A 22780-nucleotide genomic window follows, 5' to 3' on the forward strand; every position below is an offset into this window, starting at 1 on the left:
GAGTTAAAAATTGCATGCCTTGATGTTATTTTCTTTAATTAATTCACAGACATCGAAACTATTATTTTCATACATTCAAGTTGAGAGTTGATAGGGGGGGGCAAACTTTTGACGATATGTGTATATCCTTCTAAAATAATGAGCATTAATTTCGTAAGTATTCAAGTTTAAAAATTCCAAATGATCCTCTCGTAGCAAATGTTTCTGTAAGACAATACCTCAAGTCCATCCAATTCCTTGTAGTAAAACGCATAAAGATCGGCATCAGCAACGGCCTTCGTATCCTTCCCACCCCTATACCGGCCATCCCCCAAGCTTTCCACATACGCAAAAAGGCACGGAATTCAACAGTTCCTCAATCACCTGATGAAGTGCCGTCGTATCACGGAACAGACCGACGCCGCCCGACCCTCGACGGCGTCCCGATGCGCCAAAGTTTATAGTAACGTCGCGACGCGAATTTCCCTCAGTTTCCCTTCGAAACCCGACGACGCGGCCACTGGTGCACAATCGCCCCCGAACACGCGCGTGTACATCGCGATTTATCGGCGTAAACTTGTTGTTTCGTGACTTTCGACAGTTGGATTTTCTTGGTTTTTTGTGACTAATCCAGTTCGAGGATCGGACTTTGTGAGGTGAACGGGAGATTGCTTGAGAAAAGGTCAGTTTCGAGAGTTCATTTAGGGGTTGTTTCTGTACTGCAGCGTGGACATTTAACATGATTGTCAAGGGTTGAAAAGACGGCGATGAAGAAATCCACTTTTGGATACTTGCATTGTTAAAATACAGCTATCCCAGATCTGATATAACATCTTTTAGTTTATTTCCCAGAATGTTAAAAAATAACGTTACATAAAAAGATAGAAATTCATCACAATTTCTAGCTAGTTTCAATACAGAAAAAAACTATTTTTGTATGTGGATTCTACAGATGTATCAATTTTTCAGATTCTGAATTGAATATAAGTACGTTTTTTATTTATGTATATATTTCATCTTCACTGGAAACATCTTTGCAGTTTATTCCCCAGAATGTTACAAAAATAACTTTACATAAAAAGATACAAATTCACCAAAATATCCAGCAAGTTTAAATACAGAAAAAACTATTTTTGTATGTGGATTTTACAGATTTACTAATCTTTCTGATTCTGAATTGAATATAAGTACATTGTTTATTTATGTATTTCATCTTCACTGTAAACCAAACTGAATTAATTAGGAAATTGAAAAACAGCAAGATTGTGAAAGAACTACTTCGAAAACGTTCACGTTCATCTCTTAAACAAGGATCTATATAACATGCAACATCAGGTGCTTGACATAACTAACTTATTTTGCATACATACAAAAGTCATTTCTTCCAAAATACAGCAAATGCCTTTCTCAATTGAATGAAGTTATACTACACAGATGCTTGAAGTTATGATTTAAAAAAATATAATTTCGACAAACAATAAAAAGATACGTTGAATGACAATATTAACTCTGGGTGAAATCGAAACAATAGTCAACAATAAGGTAAAATGATAAAAAATCAAATATAACTCTCTTGTTTTTCGAGCTTGTCATTCAAAGAAAATCTTGGTATAGATAATTTTTTTCTTGAAATTTTTCTGTACAGTTTCTTCGAAAATTTTTAATGTACCAATACTGATGTGAAAGACAGCAGAACGATGCATTCACCTAATTGCAAAGTACGAGTGTGAAATACAGAGTCATTTTTGTCATGAATGAGTGAATATATTGTTTCATTTCTTTTCAATAAGGATATTTATTGAAAGTTCATACTGTCAAATGGTATTTCTTCTAGAAAAAACAGAAAATAAGATAATCGAATGTGTGGCAACAAAATTTTTTGATCTATTTAACGGAAATGAGAATCCAGTAATTCACTGTATAATTTCGAATACGTCAAGTTACTACTACAAATTTCTCTTTGAATCGAAGTATCTGCCTGATTAATCGGTACTTCAAAGTGTATTAAATACTGCAGTTTTTTCACGAGAGTGCTACCTGATATAATAGCTTCTGGAAAATTTTCAATTATCTAATTCGAAATGCAGTACCTTTTTGATGTATCTGCTTTGCAGCAAATGCCAATACTTCTAACATTAGCACGTAGCTACTTCATTTTAATTCGTATCACTAATTGTCTATACTCTTGTTTTGTTTTATTTTTTTTTTATTCATATTTCACTGGAATACATTTAATCTAACGTAACTAGCCATTAGAAATTAGACGATGATTCAAGTGATAAGTAACACGTGATATTCTCATCAGTTCTGCTACAACAGTCGATAAGATATCAAGCAGTATATTCATTAGATTAGAATTGGACAAATGTTATGCTCTTTATATTGAGTTCTCTGTTTTATTAATAGAAATAATTTCGCACCAATTCTATGAAATGATTGCGAGAAGTCCTCAGTTATTAATTTTTATGGAATGGAAAAAAAAATAGGTGACGTTTTTATTGCAGAATGAATACATAGATACAAGATATAACTTTCCGAACAAACATTTTTTTTTACTTTTTACACATTCAAATATCATACAAAAAGTAGTAAAATCGTATTTTAAGTCTTTTATGTGGTAGAAAATGCCGGTAAATAAGAGAAAATTCTAAGATTGCTTCAGTCATCCAGAAAAGTGTTGGGATTTCAAAAACATTGATAGTGTACTAAAACTTTGGCGGTTCACCAGAATGTCACGTGGTATAAACCCCTTCAATAACGTTTCGTCACTGAAATTCTCAATCTTCAGTGGAATTCTGCTATGTTATTTACTTGGCAACGAATATAAGATTGAGAATAATGCTGCTGTCAAATAATTACAGGATAATTCTTTCTGTACTTTGTATAATTTTTCATCTTGACTGAAAAGTAATAGGTTTCTATATGAATACTCACGTACATAATGTATTTCCATTCGAAATTTTCAGCTTTCCCTCACTTCCTTATTGATCAGTCTATCAAATTTACATAAAATTCGTCAAGTAAAGGCTTAATTGTAAGCTCAAGCATGAATTATATCAATGAGATGTATCCATCCATATACCTACTCATTATTAATATTCTTATTTCTTTTTAAAAAAATTTACCAAGAAACAATAAAAACCAAAATATAATATAGGTATGCCATATCGAACGATGATTGCTAGTCTGGAGTGTTAAATAATTCGAATTGTTGATCCTTTAATAAATGTTTTATAACTTTGTCTATCTCTTCATGCGACAAAATATTACTATGTAAAAACAATCTTACAATATAACGAAATATTTTGTAACGAAGTTTCTATACTTGTAGAATAATGGATATTGACAGAAGTAGATATTAATAATAGATCAGTTATACCTGAGTTGATCATAATTGATCCTAATATTCTGAATCGAACGAAGGCCAGTCCATCAAAAAATACCTTTCCATGTTCCATCTGTCATTATCAGATATTGATACCTACATTTCCAGAAACTGCACCTATGGAATTTCAGATTGAAATAATGATCCAAAAATTCCTAATATCTTACCATGTTATTAGGGTCAATCTGAAGGGGCATTATATAGATGTTTTAATAATTCATTTACCTATGAATTCATTTTTCGAATGAAGTTCAGATCTTATCATTATTACCCTCCACACTAATGAACAATTGATTGAACGTTTCGACAAACTTATATAGTCAAAGCTTTGGGGCGTAGAATGGAAATTATATCGATAAAACGAACAACGAGGATTTTCATTCCAACATGTCCTATCATCATTATTGATATAGTATGTTTTTTTATATTTCAACACAACAAAGAAACAAAATTCAGAACTCGATGAAACATACCACACAATTAGTGTAGATAACGCATTTTTCATATGTGAAAAATTATGTGTATATGTTATATATTCATCCTTTGAATGTTTCACATAAAAAAAAAATTATATATAAATTATAAATTTACTGACTTATCGTTTCAATCTGGAAATTATATTGAGTTGACAGAATAGTTATTTGTTTCACTAGGCAGCAAAGTAGTAGATTGACTGCTGCGGCTGATAGTTTATTCAGCCAAAGCAGTCAATCTGCTATGAATATTCGAATATATATTCACCTGAACAAATAACGTGCCTGTTTCTAAAATTAACAAGCACGAAAGAATTAACCAAAAAAACACGGAGAAAAATAATTAATCGTCTTGTAAAATTTTCATATAATAAAGTCTAGACGAACTGAATAAATTAATGAATAAATATTGTCTTAAACACGACGTTGGGCACAATAGACCATAAGATCGTGGTTGAAATAATCTGTAATCTCTACACACGACAATCTTCGAATTAACCTCATGAAAATCTTATTTTAATCTCCTAAAACACCTGTTCTAGAAACTGATGATGAAAAATATATTTTACAAACACGATGGTGCTTCATCACAATATGTATGTAGCACCAGAACATGATTTTCTGAATTATCATTCGGATAATCTCATCAGAAAGATTCACTGTTTATTTGACCAATTTTTTTTATACACTACAGAAAAACTTCGTTAGAGAGATACGATGAATAATGAATATTATAGCATTCAATAAAAAATACCGGCCGAATGGCATAATGAATTTCTTTTGCATATTCATGAAAAGAATTTGCAAATCTTCACAAGTACATATATGTAAAGGGTGTTTTTTTTAGAGCTATAGAACTTTAAATTGCAATAAAACAACAATGGATTATTCGATTGACATGAATTTTACTTATCCGCAAGATAATCTTGTGGCATTACATTTTGAATATGATTTCTGGCATATGATTGCCACGGCTGGCTCGTATGTAGTCCAATCCAGACGTCCAATTTTCGATTACCCTTTTCCAACATTTGTGGCCGTACATCGGCAATAACACAGCGAATGTTGTCTTCCAAATGGTCAAGGGTTTGTGGCTTATCCGCATAGACCAATGACTTAACATAGCCCCACAGAAAGTAGTCTAGCGGTGTTAAATCACAAGATCTTGGACGCAAATTCAGAGGTCCAAAACGTGAAAATTAGGCGGTTACCAAACGTGTCTTTCAATAAATCGATTGTGGCACGAGCTGTGTGACATGTTGCGTCATCTTGTTGGAATCACAGCTCCTGGACATCATGGTTGTTTAATTCAGGAATGAAAAAGTTAGTAATCATGGCTCTTTACCGATCACCATTGACTGTAACGTTCTGGCCATCATCGTTTTTGAAGAAGTACGGACCAATGATTCCACCAGCCCATAAAGCGCACCAAACAGTCAGTTCTTCTGGATGTAACGGTGTTTCGACATACCATTCAACCAGAAGTGCGCTTCATCGCTAAACAAAATAAAATGGACGTAGTGTGCGATACGTATTCCGCACAAAACCATTATTTTAGAAATAAAATTGCACCATTTGCAAGCGTTGTTCAGGCGTGAGTCTATTCATGATGAATTGCCAAACCAAACTGAGAATAAATCACTTGACAACTGTTAAAGCGGTCGCCATCTTGAACAGTAATGCCAACTTAAAGTTATATACCTCGAAAAAAAAACACACTATATCATCCGACATCTATTGCCGTTCAAAACTGAGGCTGAGATCTCGCTGAATGAGAATATTGCACACCCACTTTTTCGCGATCACAAGATGTCCCCTCCAAATGAAAATTTTCAGGAAAAACTTATAGTTACGACAATTGTTTCATGTGAGCCAATCACCCAAGGAATGAATACGTTGATATTTTTATAGCCTGCGGTATATGCTCAATATTATTTAGTTACATTCGCATTGATATTTGTGGAAATGCAATGAAGAATTCTGAACTAGTGTTAGGTATGTAACTTAAATTCCCAGCCGTTCTGAATACCCTATTATTCATCCATGTATTTGAAAATTTTTTCTCTACTCAGCGTATTATTTATTTCAATGTACCAGTGAATTCATTGACTGAAGTTTTTGCAGGAAAATATGCTCTTTAGTCACGTAGAAACATTGTGGTATAATCTCCAAGGCCACAAATAATTTTCTGCGTTACATAATAAATCTGAGATTGTAATATATCAGTTTCCTCATGATCTATGATTAAGTCGTAGAACTGAAAAGTACCAGATTCTTCAGTTGAATAAAAACTTACCAAAATACGAACACATACCTATACATATAAGAATCTTTACTTTCACATGGTTTTTCTTCTATGTATAACCTCAAACTCCCAGGAAACCATAACAAGTTCTCTTCAACGGTACAGGAAGCTCTGTCCGAACAGAACTTCAACATAATCGATGAACTCCTGTGGCTTTGAGTTCAAGTTGTATCCCCCCCATGGTTCATTGAAAAAATATGAAGGTAATTTCGATTCTTCGATGTCGCGTGATAAAGTTCAATTTAAACACCTGACATATCGATATTAGTCTGGTGCTTCAACTGTCGAACGGAATCGAATACTCCCTTAGGGAAATAACCGTTTTCAGAGTGTTTGCCTTCTATTTTTCTTCACAAATCATAGAGTAGTTGTAAAACATCTCACTCAATGTGTTGTCTATTACATATCGTGTGAAGAGAAATTAAGCATTAAGATACGAGACATAAGTCAGTAGTTTTTCGATACCTTTTTTTACTTCAAGTATTGTTATGCATTACCTACCTTTTGTACATTGGATTGAATATTTCTTATAAACTAAACGAGATTTGTTTAAACCATAAACACAATGTCATATATCATCACAGATATTTTTCTGCATCATAAGTTATCCTAGAGAATACAAATCAGTAAAGCACTGTTGGTGTCAGTTGCTTTCAAACGCTCGTCAGTCATGTCATGCGCTCTATTGGAAACCGCATATACAGTTGAAGTTGCGTGACCGAACATACACCCAAAAGTTTCTCACTTCACTTCAGTGCTTTCTTATTTTTTTTTGATTTATTATTTTTTTTCGGTTTATTATTTTTTTCCAAATTTGTAATATTCCAAAATCTTCACTATTCGATATATCATTTTGATATATATTTTTTGTGAAAAATACAATATCATTTAACACAATATTGACACCAACCAAATGAAAAATGAATTATCTGAAAACAAAAATTGTGAAGATTTGGCCTTATGAAGTCATAATTTTGATATTTATATCAGATTGTTTTCATCAGGTAGACTCATATAACCTTTATAATATATATATTCTTTTGAAAAAGAGCAATGCAAATCATTAATTTCAAACAATGAAGCATATGTGTCGATGAATCTCAGTATTAGCAGAGGAAATGTAACGGGGCATCATACATTTCAACGTATGATACAAGAGAACAGATAAAAACCTCAGCAAAAACTCTGTCTCCCCGTATCGATGTAGTGAGTGGTTTGTGTAAATGTTTACAGAATAAGCTGACATAATATATATTGAAGGACTTCCTCTTCAACCAAAACAAAATTTTCTTCATCCTCTCTTTGCATCAAGGGTTGACGACTCTATAATTTCCAATTGGACTCTAAAACAAAAAAAAAACAGAAAGGAGTACTAAATATTAGTTTTCATTATATCGATTTGAAGTTAGCGACCCATTCTGAAAAAGTATCTGAAACAGAATGGATAGCTTGGAAACCACCATGAAATTTATGAATGGGACAATTATTCACCAAGTGGTCAATGGTTTCTTCTACACCACACTCACATAGTGGGCTATCAATAGAATGCCATTTGAAGAGGGTACTATTACAACGACCATGACCAGTCCTGAGTCGATTTAAAATACACCAAATTTTCCTAGGAAGATTGAAACCTAGAACTTTTTCTGAAGGATCAACGATAAGACTTTTGTGAAAGACGTTAGAAGAAGTCCATTCCGAACGCCAAATTTCCTTGTCGCTTTCATTAGATTGAAGGAAGGTATTAATCCATAAAGGTTTGCGTGATTTCAATCTAGCAGTTCTAATTCTTTGACACCATTTTCCAATTAAAAAACACTGAACGATATTAATGACAGTATTCCTTAATCTCTATAAAAAACCCATGAGAGAAATTAACTTATTATACTCTTACAGAAGGCTTATTCATTCTCACTTGTTCATTCAGAATTTTGAATTCGTGGTAAAATATCATTCATAACTATTCCTTTGTTGTAGTTGCAATTTTTTTAAGAATGACCTTCAAAATATGCCAATAAGTGCGTTTTTTCAAACGACATGGCCTGAATTTTTTTTTCTTAATTTTTTGTCTAGACATGTACCTAAAATTTATTATTTTCAAAATGTTTCACATTCCATGTTTTGTACTAGGTCTGGCGGTATAATTTTCATGCATACAGTTTCAAAAAGTGATACTCAACTCTATTTAATATCTACTTGTATTATCTATCTCGTTTTTTGTGAATAGTTTTGGACTCAACTTTTTTTTCAGATCGGAATGTGATTCATTGCGTTTTAAATGTTTTTTAATCTTAGGTATAATCCAAATAAGCGCCAAGTAGATCACTATTTTATTTATTAATATATATTGTTGTTTGAAAAACATTTTTTCTAAGACTTTTTATTCATCACTATTTTATTTTCTATATATGTAGATATTTTCCATAAAAGGTTTTGAGTCAAAACATGTATTTCATAATTTTCTGATTTTATAATTGCTTTCAAAGCTTCGAAGAAATTTTTTGTGAATTAAATCTGCCTATATTAAATCAATTAAATATTCATGAAATTGTTATGATTCATTTTCAATGGAATAAATTTCAATTCACTCTAAGAGTGATACATTGACCTGGAATGAAAATCGTAGGCTTCCATCATCAAATAATATTATGATTTAGTTTTGAATTACTTTTACCAATCAGAAGCGGCGAATGAAAGCTACAGTATACTAAATATCAGACATTATTCATCAACATTCTTCAGAAAATCCATATCTCCCTATATTTAATTTATTGCTACGGCCTTCACAATGGAATATTTAGTAGGTACTATTGATTCTTAATAAAGAACCCTCAATCGAGGACTCATTAGATATAATAAAATTCATTTTCTTAGGGTCGTGAAGATTTTCAGGAAGAGAAATGGAAATTTTAACATTGTGAAGAAATACGCATCTGGTTTCTATTTGGCAACGTGTCATCAGGGACGCTACTGTGACTAAGCCAGAACTCTCGTGGCATTCTAGTGACAATAACAAGGTATTAATTCCCAAACTAAAATAATCACATCACTTTCGAAACAGTTACGAAAATAAGAGTGTATTATTCGAGTTCAAACTTCGGAAGAATGAGAAAGCGAAATTTTAATATATTATGAATCATGTTGGATGAAACTACGGACAAAAGTCGAATGAAAAATTTCTTGTTGTCACTGTAGGCATTATATTTAAGCATGTCTCCCATATATTCGCTCTTATCAAAATTATAAAGAATATCATAGAAACTGTAAGTTTCAATTTCGAAATAGATAATCTATTATTGCTGGATTCCGAGAATTCATACAAAAATTTTGAGAGCAAGGTTTTTGGTAAAGAATGTATCGATAAATCAGTATATCATGAATTCATTCGAATAAATTCTCCACCTCCAACATGCATGAATCCGTTTTCAAGGTCAGCTGGATCAATGCAACCAACCGCCATATGTGTTGTAGCAAATTTCTTCAGAATTCCTGATAAGGTTTACTAGGAAAGCCCTGGACGGCATTCAGACAGAATATTGATTTTGATTTGGAATGATTCACCTTTGAAATATTTCAAGGAAATACATATCAAATTCTCTCCCACTGAAAATTCGACATACGTCTTGGAAAATGAAGTATCATAATCCGAAGGCCCTAGATCTGTGAATTTAAATGTTAAATCTTTCAGAATATTCGGATCCTGATTCTGTTCAAAAAATATTCAAATTGAGTTATCTAAAATTATTTGAAAAGAGTTATTTATTTTAATGTTGAATTGATGATAAAAATATTTGACAAAAATCACAACCATCAATCATACGGCTTGATTGTATTCTAAATTGATGGGTAAAAACTAACAGAATTTTCTGTGTTGACGAAAAAAAACTATAACGATAAAAGAACAATACAATAACAATGAACAAAAAGTTTTTATGTCCTCATAATCTTCACAATGCAAAGTAAAAGCTTATATGTAAAATGTAAAATAGTTGTTAACTTCATATTTAAATTTGAGGAGATTTTCATTGCACCGCGACTTTATGGTCTATTGTTATTCCCATCACATCAGTTCTCACCATCAGTCGTCATAGTTTGCAACTAGTTCTTCAGTTCCAGAGTTCTGATGAACTCCAATGCCTGGCATGGCTTGAAAGAGGATACTTTCACACCTCTACAAGTCTCTTTCTGAAGAATTCTAAATTCTTTGCGATGGGTAGATATGTCCATAAGTGTACTGGTATCACAGCAGCTATGAGCACAGCTTCCACGGCAGCGCTGGAGGTCATACTAGACTTGCCTCCCTTACACCTACATGTGAGGAAATGTAGCCTGCTCGAAGCAATAGGAATTTCCCTTAATGGAAAGCTCCTTTTTGGAAACTGGGTTGGACATATAATGACACTGAATCAATTAGATTCAAACCTCCTCGCGAAACCATCGGATTTTGAAACGCCCTTTGAAACGGTTATAAATGACCATCCTAGTGCAATAAGTCTCGTAAATCGTCTGGACAAAAAGTCATCCATATGGTTCACAGATGGATCAAAAACAGAGAAGGGCACCGGCATTGGGATATATAGACCTAAACTGAGGATCTCTAAAGCCCTGGGAAGTGAGCCCTCGATTCTACAGACCGAGATAATGGTTGTTTATGTATGCGCCCAGGAGTGTCTCAAAATGAACCTCAAGGGGGCTCATACCTTCATCACCACGGACAGCCAAAGCACGCTGAGATCCCTGGAATCGTGTTGTCAGGGGTCTCTGTTGACTTGGGAGTGCCGTAACACCATAAAGCAACTGGCCAGAGGAAATAAGGTGGCTCTACTATGGGTACCAGGGCACTGTGGGGTTGAAGGAAATGAAAGAGCTGATGAGCTTACAAAAAGTGCATCAAGGTTAACACCTGCTGGACCTGAGCCTTTCTGTGGGCTAGGAAAAGACCAATATAAAGCTACGGTCCAGCTATGGGAGTTGAACAGCAGAACAATCCACTGGACTAACACTCCTAGACTTGTTCAGGCAAAGAAATTCGTGAAGATTTCACCTACCTACGCCAAAAAGCTCCTGAAGCTGTCGCGAGCCGAGCTTCGGGTGATGGTGGGACTGCTGACGGGACACTGTCGGTACAAACATCATTTGTTCCGTATGGGAAAGTCAGCAGATGAGATTTGCAGGCTCTGTGGATCGGAAGCAGAAACAGTCGAACACTTGATATGCAAGTGTCCGGAGCTGGCTGGCCTAAGAACCATTCACATGTGTAAGCCGGTTCTGGATACCAGAGAGGTAACGGCCAAGGCGCCTAAGGAGGTTGTCAATTTTATTAACGTCATTGACGACCTCCCTGGGTTTCTATGAATGAGTAGGGTAGTGAACCAAAGATCTGCATGGTCGCAGTTCCCGGAAGGCTTACCGAACCAAAACGACCCCAGTTCAAATAATAATAATAATAGTCATAAGAGGGCTATGAGATGCTGCTGCTGATAATGATGATTAAAAAAAGCTCAGGAAAACAGCTATCATTTTTAAGTTTTTACCAATATCAAATTTAGTTCTGTATTTCTTTCTTCTTAGCTGCATATCTGGGTATTGCAGGAGAAAGTATATACTCTTCAGGATTGCTTTTTTGCTCTAAGTTTTGGAGCGCACTTCGGAAAAAATAATGCATTTTATTCCCTTGGTGTACATTTGCATCCAAAAAGGGATCTAGGTTTCCTTTGTTCTGTAGACTCGACACTAATATGAATCATAAATATTTCAGCGCGATCGAAGGAGCCTTGTGATTTGATCTTTTATCTAAACATAATTTATTCGAAACATGTCGATGTCTGATTGGTACGTTTTATAACGATGAAAATAATCCAGGTCATTCTATTTCCTCCCTTTCAATCGATATTGAAAAGGCAGTTTCCAGACTTATAAAGTTCTTGGTGTTAACGCTGATACATCCCAATTAGACAGTTTGAAGAGTCGAACATTTGTGAATACCGTCTGCCAACTATGCCGGACTCCGAAGTAATTGGCCTATCTGCAGTTGGGCTCGAACAGAGGCAGTATTTCCGCACCTGAAAGCCAATTTTCAGCGCGTTCTGTTCCTCGTGACTCACACCAATTTATTTATATTACGATGATTTCAGAGGACAACCAATTATAATCTATTCTATATCTTATACAATGGTTCTAGTTCACGGTATGAGGAATGTGAGGAATTTAGTGATTCATAGTGAACATTTGGTCTGTCAAATATTTTCTCTTGATTTCATTATAGCTCGTAGATTGTTGTCGATTACCAAAGAACAATACGCTTATCAAATGTATTCACTTTGAATGAATCATTTTGGCACTTGAAGCAAATAATTTTTCGGTGATGCCCCTGCTGAAAAAGCGTTTTTGCTAATTTTTTCTTTCTTTAGCCGTTTCACTAGGTTTTCTCCTACAATAAATTCATATTAATAATACTTCACGTGCCTGCTCTATTGCAGAAAAGTCAAATCGAATTATAGAAAAAAGCTATCGTAGATTGTTATCGATTACCAAAGAACAATGCCATAATACGCTCATCAAATGTATTCACTATGAATGAATCATTTTGGCACTTGAAGCAAAGAATTTTTCGGTGCCCCTGCTGAAAAAGCGTTTTTGCTAATCGTTTCTTTCTTTAGCCGTTTCACTAGGTTTTCTCCTACAATAAATTCATATCAATAATACTTCACGTGCCTGCTATTGCAGAAAAATCAAATGGAATAAGAGAAAATGTAGGTCTATGTGTCTATTTAACTTATGTTTTTATCGCTGTAGGTATCTCAATTTATTCCTGGATTTCTTCGACCCTGATGAATAATGCGTAAGTACTCTACTCTCTGATTTTCACATTCACATGCGCCAGTGCGTACGATCGAAGATTGTAACACACTACAAGATACAAAGGACTGTAGGTCATGCAAAGTTTCAGTATTACTTCGAAAACTATGTAATTAGGATAATAAACATTTGTTTTGCTGAAAACATTTGGCATTTAACATTTACTAGTTTCGAATGTACAATCGTAAGAATTTTCCATATTATGTTGAATGTGTAAACATCGGTTTCCAAATACACTGCGCAAAAAAATTAACGCACATTCTGAAAATCTCAATTTTAATGAAAGTTAACTCTTCATTGACTTTATAACTTATTTTTTATGTTCTCGCGGAAAGGTTTTGAACGAAACTGGACACATTAAATGGAAGAAAAATTCAGGATTTCACCGAATCTTATGTGAAAGAAGAGAAATAAACAATTTTCAAAATACTGGAATGCTGATAAGTGATTTAATACTTGGTATTTCCACCCCTTGCGTTAATTACAGCTCGGCAACGACGGTTCATACTCAAAATGAGTGATCTTAAAATGTTCTGATCTAATCATTCCCAGATTTCTCTGAGTTGGATTCCTAAGTCATTAAGAGTAGCTGGATGATTTTCTGAACTTCTCAGCCTTCTATTGAGGTTGTCCAAAACCTGCTCAATCGTATTGCGATCTGGACTTCTTGCTGGCCATTCCATTCGAGAGACTTCAACCTCTTCAAGGTACTCCTGAACGATGCGCGCACGATGGGGTCTGGTATTATCGTCCATAAAAATGAAATTTTCGCCAATGTATGGGGCAAATGGCACTACATGCTCTTAAAGAATGTTCCTTATATACCTATCAATATTCATAGCTCCATTATCAACGACCACCAGGTCTGTGCGAGCAGTCAAAGATATTCCACTCCATACCATAATCGATCCTCCCCCGAAACCAGTGGTATTCAGGAAATTGCACTGAGCATATTTTTCATGTGGACGTCTGTATACAAGGGAACGTCGATCACAATGGTAGAGGCAGAATCTAGACTCATCTGTGAAGATAACTCTTTCCCAATCAGCCTCTTCCCAATGGATATGCTCTCTCGCAAAATCCAAACGCGCCCTTCGATGGGCTGGGGTAAGGGCTGGGCCTCTTGCCGCGACATGAGGCCTTAAATCATATTCTCTGATGCGATTTCTTATTGTCTGAGTGCTAATTTGCACCCCATGAGTTTGCTTCAACTGATTTTGAAGGAGGCGAGCGGTTGCAAACCGTTGTCTCAACGAAGAAACTCTCAAGGAGCGTTCTCTTAGTTCCTGAAGGTTTTTTTGGCGACAAGTATTGACGACAAGTATTGAATGCAAATAAAAATTGTGTGGACAAGAATCAGAGCTCCAGTTAGTGACCCCATCCATTAGATTCGGACAAATAAACACGAAATACCACGGTTCGCCTCTTTGCCTACTAAAAGATTGATTCTGCGATTCCCTAAAAACTCTGATGACAAATTGAAGAGCTCTGATTTCCCAGCTGGTTTGTCTCTATTCCATCAGACAATATCCTCTTGATTTACACCATTTCCGGCCTTTCGGGAGCTCAACAGTTAGTCGCGTATTCATCATTGATCCAGTATTTCGAATTTCCGCAACCGATTCAGTCCCAATAGTCCATCAAATCACATTCTTTTGCGGGGCCTCGCAACGAACAATCGAAATCGCACCAAAGCTCCCCGACCCCATTGTCGAACGTTATATCAACCGGAATTCGTTTGATATATTGTATTCGAGGTGATACAATATTTTCGACGTATCGGCGGCTGTCTCGACCTGTTCTACGAGTGTATATTATCCGAGGAAGTGGCGGAATGCTTCTGCACAAGATGTTTTCTCGATCGGGGGATGCTGCAGTTCGAAAGAAATGTGGATGAGGGGAGGAATGTTCACGTAGCGTCTCTTTGGTCTATTAATGTTAAGGAGTGCAATTTTAGTTAGTGAAGTTTTCACAGATACGATATAACGTTGATTTTATGTGTTTCATTAATTTTTCATCTAGTATTTTTGATGAAAAAGTTAGATTCGTTTGATCTACGATTATCATGCTCTATTCTTCAAAGATGTGAAGGTTGTTCAACAGAGTAATATGTGCTTCAGAATGATTGATACATGATTTTGTGATAACAATGACATGTTGATTTGAAAATTGATATTTGTTTTACTAGGCAGCAAAGTAGTAGATTGACTGACGCGTATGATAGTTCATAGCCAAGCGTAGCGAGGCCAGGAATTCAACTAAGGCAGTCAATCTACTTTGCTGCCGAGTTGAACATAATAATTTTTCCTTCTATTGTTTTTGATAAATGTGGGATATTGAATTTGCAAATTACTACAATACCCACAATCTTTTTATTTTTCATGTAGTGATAAATTAAAATGGAATTGGATAGAAATTGAAATTGTTCTAATGGTTGCATTCTGCAGCTCGAAAGAAATAAGGATGAGAGGAACGTCTCTTTGGTCAATCAATGTTTAGGAGTGCAATTTTAGTTAGTAAAGTTTTCACAGAAACGATATAACGTTGATATTATGTGTTTCATTAATTTTCCATCATCATTTTCCGTCTAGCATTTTGGGATTGACGTGTGATGAAAGTTAAATTCGTTTGATCTACGATTATCATGCTCTATTCTTCAAAGATGTGAAGGTTGTTCAACAGAGTAATATGTGTTTCAGAAGGATTGATGCGTGTTTTTGTGATAACAATGACATGTTGATTTGAAAATAGATATTTGTTTTACTAGGCAGCAAAGTAGTAGATTGGCTGACGCGTATGATAGTTCATAGCCAAGCGTAGCGAGGCCAGGAATTCAACTAAGACAGTCAATCTACTTTGCTGCCGAGTTGAACATAATAATTTTGCCTTCGATTGTTTATGATATATGTAGGATATTGAATTTGCAAATTAATACAATACCCACAATCTTTTTATTTATCCTGTAGTGATAAATTAAAATGGAATTGGATAGAAATTGAAATTGTTGGAATGGTTGTATGCTGCAGCTCGAAAGAAATATGGATGAGGGGAGGAATGTTCACGGAGCTTCTCTTTGGTCTATTAATGTTAAGGAGTGCAATTTTAGTTAGTCAAGTTTTCACAGAAACGATTTAACGTTGATGTTATGTGTTTCATTAATTTTTCATCATCATTTTCCATCTAGTATTTTGGGATTGACGTGTGATGAAAAAGTTAGATTCGTTTGATCTACGATTATCATGCTTTATTCTCCAAAGATGTGAAGGTTGTTCAACAGAGTAATATGTGTTTCAGACTGATTGATGCATGTTTTTTTATAACAATGACATGTTGATTTGAAAATAGATATTTGCTTTACTAGGCAGCAAAGTAGTAGATTGACTGACGCGTATGAAAGTTCATAGCCAAGCGTAGCGAGGCCAGGAATTCAACTGAAGCAGTCAATCTACTTTGCTGCCGAGTGGAACATAATAATTTTTCCTTCGATTGTTCATGATAAATGTAGGATATTGAATTTGCAAATTAATACAATACCCACAATCTTTTTATTTTTCCTGTAGTGATAAATCAAAATGGAATTAGATAGACATTGAAATTGTTGGAATGGTTGTATGCTATGGAAATGTCCATGATGATTATAGTTTGACGACTTATTGGACAGTTTTTTGAAAAAATATCGGATGTATTCATGAAGGCTTGGTTAATCGATCGTCTAGAGGTATAATTCGATCACCTGGCCTTTAGTCTTCTTCTTCGTGACTTTGTTCGGGTTTGTAATAATCAAAATCTTTTGAATTATTTACATCTATTCACAAAGCAACACTCATACAGTACAAACTCAGTATTGAGAAGATCCTAATTACGTCTTAATTACAAGTTTCTCACTACGGTACTGAATTTCGTCTTCAACTCGAATGTTAATTACTCGAAACATCTTCGTCGTACTTTAAGTTTTCGGTCGTCTCGTCTCTAACTTGTCTCTAGTCCGCGAACCGTCTTTACGTCGTACGTCTTAAGTTGACCGACCGAACTTTACTCGTCTTCGACTTAACTTGAACTGTCCACCCGCTGGAACTTGCTTCGTCCCCTGACCGCAACTTGAACTGTACTCTGTCTCGCATATCGAACTTCTTCCGGCTTGACCACACCCTTTGGGAAAGTACCATCCCCTAGTCCAATAAGAATTTTGCCGTACCGCCCACAAAGATCTTCGTGGATTCCTGGAAATCGAATATTCTCGAAGGACAAGTACCTGATACACAGATGTAACACATCTGGTACAACCGTCTTGTTCTCGAACTTTCCCAACCCCCCAGTTAATCTCTTCAAGATTTACAACTCCATGACATATCTTCGACACATCGAAGAATTACACATCCTTTTTACATTATATGTACAATAACAATTCGTTCCCTGTAAATTCATTGAAACTGTCATGCTCTCGACACTTGAAGAAACTAATAGGTCTCCAAGCATCCTGTTGGCCATCTCAATTATTTACAGGGAACAATACTACATTCATATTATGGCCAGTGATAACGACTTACTCCGCTAGAAATAAGGAAGGTGGCAAAAAATATTGATTGTCAGAAAATGTCGAATGCTTTATTTCCATTGACAATAATCATTGTGTTGCCTAGGCAGGAAAAGTAATACTTTGCTGATTGATAAGTGTCTGCAAAATCAATATTTGCTGACAATCGTAGAGAAACATTTTAACTGTATTTGAATTGAGAAATTATGTTTTGTGGTAATTTATTGGCTGATTCTGTCATTTTTGATACACATAGGTACTATTATCACGTTCAAAAAATCAGTGGAACTGTACGAACAATGTAGGTAGACTGTATTAGCGTGCGTATCAAGATAGAGTCACAGCGAAATATTTATTGAATTTATTTTATTTATTTATTCATAAAAACATCCAACAGGCCGACGCCCAATTACAGGTGTATGCAATAATACAAAAACAAATCACAATAGTTCATCACCATTGATAAAGCAGATTAAAAATAAGGAAACATGCAGTCTTTATAGAATCATAAAAACAAAAGAACATACATATAGTTACAATGAATCATCTATGTCGGTTAGTTCCTCTAAGTGCGGTTCAATGATCTCCTGAATTGAGATAATGAAAGAAAAAATATGTCAACATTTCTTAGATTATTATAACTTCTGCACATTGTTGTTAAAGTACAGAAAAAGTGATGATATGAATTAGGTACATCAATATGAAATGTTGTGTGTGATCTAGAAGTGAAACGAGGAACATTAAACTGCAATGAGGAGAGCAAAGCCCTTGAATCTACCTAACCCAAACTTATTCAAAAGTTCAAATATCCGATAGAGATGTAATATAATGTAAAATTTCGCTCAACATTGAGGTGTCAGGTTGAAGACAAATCCCATCTCATCACAACAAACTGATCAACTTATTGAACAATTATTGAAATATGTAAGCTACAACTCCGTTCTTGGGTAAGCTTGAATGAATAAAGTCTAGGCTACAAGGAATTAACCACGAAAAAATGTACAGTGCATCCCATTTTGGGTGAGACAGCCAGGTTTCTCGCTTGTTATTTAAGATAGAGCCTTGGGGTTTTCACGTTCCTGTCCTACTTTTTCGTGAAACTCAAGTTGGTCTAATCAGATTGTGCATAACTGTTTTCGTTCAAAAGATACAGGGTGATTTTGGAAATTGATACTTTTCGGACCCCTTCTTTATCTCCGAAGTTATTAGAAATAATGCTGAGGTAAAAACTACTTCTGAATCAGAATTCTGCGTAGAATCCAGTGGCGTACTCATTATTTTTTTTCGGGGTATGGTTTAGAAGATTCAACACAAACTTATGTTTTTTTAAATGGAACTCTATGTGTATTATTACTTCGTTGAATTCGTTATTTTTTTCCCTTCAAAATGATATATGACACTATGTAGGTAGGATGTTCAGAAATGTTAAAAAAACACTAAAACATCAAATAATGATGATTTTTTGTTGATGGGCAATGGATTTCCCATAGCAAAGAAGAATCAATAATAATAACAATAATTTATAGCGATGACAGCTAGATCAGATTGGTTTTTTCCCTCCAATGCCTACTTGATAAAACAATGCTCCCAAATGCATAGTAGCCATAATAACAACAAGGATGTTTGTGTCATCAATGACCTACTACTTTTAAAAATCGAAAGTAATAATCCTCTTATTGAAACATAGAAAATTCATGGCCCATTTACAAAAAAATCATCATTATTTGACGTTTTAGTTTTTTTTTAATATTTCTGAACATCCTACCTACATAGTATCATATATCATTTTGAAGGGAGAAAAATAACGAATTCAACGAAGTAATGATATATAGGGTGTTCCATTAAAAAAAATATAGGTTTGTGTTGAATCTTCAAAACCATACCCCGAAAAAAAAAATTGAGTACGCCACTAGATTCTACGCAGAATTCTGATTCAGACGTAGTTTTCAGCTCAGCATTATTTCTTATAATTTCGGAGATAAAGAAGGGTTCCGAAAAGTATCAATTTCCAAAATCACCCTGTATCTTTTGAACGGAAACAGTTATACAGAATCTGATAAGACCAACTTGAGTTTCACGAAAAAGTAGGACAGGAACGTGAAAACCGCAAGGCTCTATCTTAAATAACAAGCGAGAAACCTGGCTGTCTCACCCAAAATGGGATGCACTGTACAGCCGTTGACTATGTATCTAAGGGTGGAGTTGCGGTTTTTGCCAATTAGTTTCTCATAAAAAATTGTCCCTCAGACACCGACATCACTTTTGGTCTCTCTAGTAGGTATATAAATAAGACTCTCTCTTCCAAAGTGTCAAATTTGACTAGGAATTCAATCAAGTAGCTTGATATTTTAACCAACTACCTACTTAACTTGAAAATTAAGCTCGTAACAAATTACATACTTGAACTTGACTAATTTGAGATATTTATTGCTTGAATTGATATCAAGGTACTTGTTATTACTTGAGCTTGATACGCACGTGTCGCACGGGATATATTTCTGCAAGCTCATGCGCACCTACACTAATTAATCATCGTCATAGGATAAATAGGCGAGTTTGACATCAATCTCCTAAGTTCATTCAGGAAATACCTGTGAATCGAGCGAATTAAATGACTTGGTATTATTAAATAGTAAAATTCCTACCTGTACCACGTGCTGATAGTTCTAAATATATTTTAGAATGGTGGAAAACGAACGAAAAGCTTTTCCAAACTTGGCTAAAATGGTCAAAGATTTTTTTATCAACACCAGCTTCTTCAGCTCCTGTTAAAGACAATTTTCCACAGCTACTCTGACTGTTACATAAACCCGCAATAGATTAGGCGAAAAATCCATAAGACGCCTCGTGTTTCTGAATCCTGGATGAAAAATGATTGAATCAAGTAGTGTTTAGTGATTTCATTTCTGTTTTCATTTCTAAATAATTGATATTTTAATGTGAAATAAGTTTTATAAATGAAAGTGTTCCTTCTCATTTCATCATTTTTCTTTGATGGGCACACTACAGATTAAAATTGCTAAAAGTCAAGTGGCTTGATAGAATGTACTTGATAAAGAAATACTTGGCTTGACATCGAAAAACTACTACGTGACTATACATAATTTCAAATCGAGACAAGTCAAGCAGTTAGAATATCAAGTCAAGCCGTGAATCTCTGTATTTGCGAAAAACATATAAATATTTCTCATTGTGAATAAGAATGAATTTTAAACACAAATGCAGATTAAATAGTGCATATTCTGAACCAACAAACTCAAGGAAATCCTCTCCTCCGAATCAAAAAAAAAAACAAACAAAATACGCCTCAAATATTTTTCCACTTCTCGCGTAACTCCCATCGCCGCCAATACGTCATAACTCAAGCGTACTTATCAGAAACCCTCAGCGTCGAAAATTAGAACGGTTCTGGACGATACCGATACACCCCCCGCCGTTCCCCTTCCCATCATCCTCTGCCGATAATATTTCATCCCAACTATCCACCCGACCAGAAAAAGCTATAAACGACAATTTCTAGTTAGAACTTCATCAATCGCCCCCAGAATCGGCAATTCGGAATCAACAACCGACGAAAAGAGATTGAATTTTACCGAATCAACGGAGCGCGCTGGAAATTTTGAAGAATGAAATCGAAATGGAATCCGATTAACCGATATATACTGGCGAATATTTACCGTAGCAATAAAAAAGCGCCTCGGACCTGGAAAATTCTCATCGATTGTGTTCCTGCGAGCCGGAGGAATTAGAGGAATCAGAGGTGCAATCAATGTGAAACGGGCCGCGTGCATCAGTGGTGTTTCTGCATTGATTGCCTTTGCGTAAACCGAATGTTGAACAGGCGATTGGTTGCTTTAAACTTTATGAATGAGAGATGCGAATGATAACGCTGATCGACAAAAAACAATATTGGGCTTGTTGTCTTTTTGAAATATACAGATTGAGTTGATAGACGATAGTGCTCGTCTAACTTCCAAAAGGCATTTGACAGGGTAAATCATAAAATACTGATCAACACTGAATTTTGAGCTCGGTTTTGGAGCTGAAAAGCTTACTTTAATTGCATCATATTTGCACAATAGATGCTTTTATGTGCATGTTGAAAGATGTCACTCATTTGAGTTTTGCACTACATCGGGGATCCACAGGGTTCGAATTTGGGTCGTCTGTTCTTTCTCCTGCTTGTGTGAGGTAGATATTTCTTTTTTGTTATTCGGAGATAATTTGAATTTTATGGAACAATATTATATTTTGCGGATCGTAGTAGATTGCAGGAAGCACTTGACATACTTTTAACAAGGTGTAATGACAATACGTAATATTCGAATATTTCTGTAGTCTTATCAATGTAGGACCCAGTTATTGTTCCCTGTAAATAACTGAGATGGTCAACAGGTTGCTTGGAGACCTATTAGTTTCTTCGAGTGTCGAGGGCATGACAGTTTCAATGAATTTACAGGGAACGAATTGCTTTTTGTATATAACATAGAAAGGAAGTGTCAATTCTTCGAGATGTCGAAGATGTGTCATGTCAATTGTAAATCTTAAGATACTTACTGGGGTTAGGAAAGATCGAAGACAAGACGGTTGTACCAGATGTGTCACATCTGTGTATCAGGTCCTTCGAGAATATTCGATTTCCAGGAATCCGCGAAGAGCTTTGTGGGCGATACGGCAAAACTCTTATTGGACTAGGGGATGGTACTTTCCCTAAGGGTGTGGTCAAGCCGAAAGAAGGGAAGTCGATAGTTAGGAGAGGTCAGTAAGTTGTGGTTCGTAGACAGAGTAAGTTCAAGTCCGAATCAGTAGACAGTTCAAGTCAAGGCTAAGACGGGAGACAGAGCAAGTTCGATCGGTCAAGACGAAGACGTGATATGTGAAGACGTTTCGAGTAATTAACACTCAAGTAAGATGAAATTCAGTACCGTATCTACTGTGTTTGTACTGTAAGTGTGGCTTTGTAAATAGATGTAAATAATTCAAAAGAGTTTAATTATTACAAACCGGAACAAAGTCACGGAGAAAAAGACGAAAGGCCAGGTAATCGAATCATATATCAATATTTATCGCTCATATGATATGCTCAGATATCTACTGTATACATCGAAAAACTGAGTAACTGAGTACGAGCATTCGAGACAAAATGACTACGAATTTCGTTGAAATTTTGTCCGTTCCCCTAATTTTTCCGTTGTGTATAAGATTATAATTATCATTATAATAAATGAAGCAGTGATAGCCTAAAA

At 35.2% G+C, this 22780-nt stretch overlaps 1 protein-coding gene across 1 annotated transcript in view; it reads left to right on the plus strand.

The window, feature by feature from the left end:
* Window positions 1–458: 458 nt before the first annotated feature.
* LOC123673575 overlaps window positions 459–22780 on the plus strand; it is a 493067-nt gene continuing 470745 nt past the window's right edge. The window contains exon 1 of the mRNA XM_045608159.1: window positions 459–661. The gene's annotated coding sequence lies outside the window, so the exon portion shown is untranslated. The remainder of the gene's footprint in view (window positions 662–22780) is intronic.

Source organism: Harmonia axyridis, chromosome 2 (assembly GCF_914767665.1).
Source record: "Harmonia axyridis chromosome 2, icHarAxyr1.1, whole genome shotgun sequence".
In the NCBI taxonomy this organism is placed as follows: domain Eukaryota; kingdom Metazoa; phylum Arthropoda; class Insecta; order Coleoptera; family Coccinellidae; genus Harmonia; species Harmonia axyridis.